A 2,079-nucleotide genomic window follows, 5' to 3' on the forward strand; every position below is an offset into this window, starting at 1 on the left:
GAGAGGAAGGCGCTGGACTGGCCCAGCTCTGGGAGCTCTGTGAGTGACCCCCAGCCCAGCCCTGCTTGTGGGGCAAATGACTGCCTGGCTCCCGCCAACCACACCAGGCTAGGCACCGGCACCACCACTGCCTCCATTTTCTCTGGTGGGGGCGGAACCAGTCGGCTCAGATCAGGCAGACCAGCCATCTTCGCTTGGTGTGGCTCCTCACTGAGCCATGCCACTTGTGTGCCTCAGCATGGGGTCCCCCGGGACCTGTGGACCGGCCACCAATCCCACTCCACCCACAGATCTCTGGCGGGGCTGGTGGCATGGGGAGCCCCCGGCCAGCGTCGGGAGGGCAGGGAAGAGGATACCGGCCAGACTGTCACTCCACCACACCTGGGGCTTCGGCCCCAGGTAAACTTCCTGCTTCTGGGAGGGAGATACCATCTCTGTGGCCTTCAGTTCGGAAGAACCCCAGACTGATTTCTGGTTGGGAGAGGGGTGACCGGGGTGCCCCCAAGCCCGCTTGAATCTGCTGGAGAGCTGATGGCCTGAGGGCGCCAAGCCGGCTCATGCTGGGGGGATTCAAAGAGGAACTGTGTGCAGTGGGATCCTCCCCCGGGGGGCTCGTGCCCTGGTGTGGGAGATAACTCAACCACACAGGGGGCCGCAATACTGGGGGGACAGTGGGAGGCCCAGAGAGGGCCTTGACCAGGGCCGCAGGAACGCCCACAGTGTCCGTGGCGGAGGCCTGAGACCCCCTTCTGGGCCGGGCGGGGCTGAGAGACGAGGATTGCAGAAGAAACGCCCCAGCCCTGTACTGAGCGCACAGAGAGGGGAGGGGTCCAGCAAAGTAGGAGGAGTCTCGGAAAAAAAGATGCACCCTCTGGGTGGCCCTACTGAGTGCACACAGAGAGGGGAAACGCCTGGATAGCCAGGCGGAGACTTACAGATCTCACACACCCTGTCGGGCCGCAGGACAGGATCTAGCTGCCAGGGCCAGAACACAAGGAACAGGGAGAACTCGCAGAGCTGACCAGAGAGGAAGCTTCCCAGAAAGGCCCAAGACCCGAGGCAAACACACACATAGAACACTAAGGGCCATCTGAGCAGTCACAGAGGTAGGCACACCAAATTGACAAACACAGCCATACTTTAGTTAGCCAGAGGGTCAAACCTGTGCACAGTGAAACTCCCTGCCAAAATGAGTAAACATCCAAAAAAAGATACCAGAAATGCAAAAAACCAAGAAAGTACACCACCAAAAGTTAATAAAGCTCAAACTCTAGATCCTATAGAACAAGAAGCCCTTGAAATGAATGACAAGGAATTTCGAGTGATAATCCTAAAGAAACTGAATGAGATACAAGAAAACTCAGCTAGACAGCATGAAGAAATAAAGAAAAATATACAAAACCTGAGAGAGGAAGTGTACAAGGAAATCAATGTCCTAAAAAAAAATGTAGCAGAACTTACAGAACTGAAGAAGTTATTCAGTGAAATAAAAAACACAATGGAGAGTTTAACCAGCAGGCTAACGGAAGTTGAAGAGAGAACCTCTGTACTTGAAGATGGGCTGTTTGGAATAACACAAGCAGAAAAGAAAAAAGAAAAAAGTATCAAAGATATTGAAGGAAACCTGAGAGAGATATTAGACAACCTTAAACGCTCAAATATCCGAGTCATGGGTATTCCAGAAGGGGAGGAAAAAGGAGATTGTATTGAAAACATATTCAACAAAATAGTGGCAGAAAACTTCCCAGGCATAGGAAAAATCACAGATCTTCAGATCCAGGAAGCTCAACGATCCCCAAACGTATTCAACCCAAAAAGGGCTTCGCCAAGGCATGTTATAGTCAAATTGGCAAAACTCAAAGACAAAGAGAGAATCTTAAAAGCTGCAAGAGAGAAGCATCAAATCACATATAAGGGAGCCCCAATCAGGTTAACTTCAGACTTCTCAGCACAAACCCTAAAAGCTAGAAAGGAATGGGATGATATATTCAAAATACTAAAAGACAAAGATTGCCAGCCAAGAATACTCTACCCTGCAAGGCTATCCTTCCAAAATGAAGGGCAAATTGTATATTTCTC

At 51.0% G+C, this 2,079-nt stretch overlaps 1 protein-coding gene across 1 annotated transcript in view; it reads left to right on the plus strand.

Annotated features, from left to right (window-relative positions):
- The window catches only part of SAMD3 (sterile alpha motif domain containing 3), a 60,029-nt gene that overhangs the window by 42,609 nt on the left and 15,341 nt on the right, over positions 1-2,079 (plus strand). The gene's annotated exons all lie outside the window — the stretch shown is intronic.

This window comes from Galeopterus variegatus, unplaced genomic scaffold (assembly GCF_000696425.1).
Source record: "Galeopterus variegatus unplaced genomic scaffold, G_variegatus-3.0.2 Scaffold597, whole genome shotgun sequence".
Taxonomy (NCBI): Eukaryota; Metazoa; Chordata; class Mammalia; order Dermoptera; family Cynocephalidae; genus Galeopterus; species Galeopterus variegatus.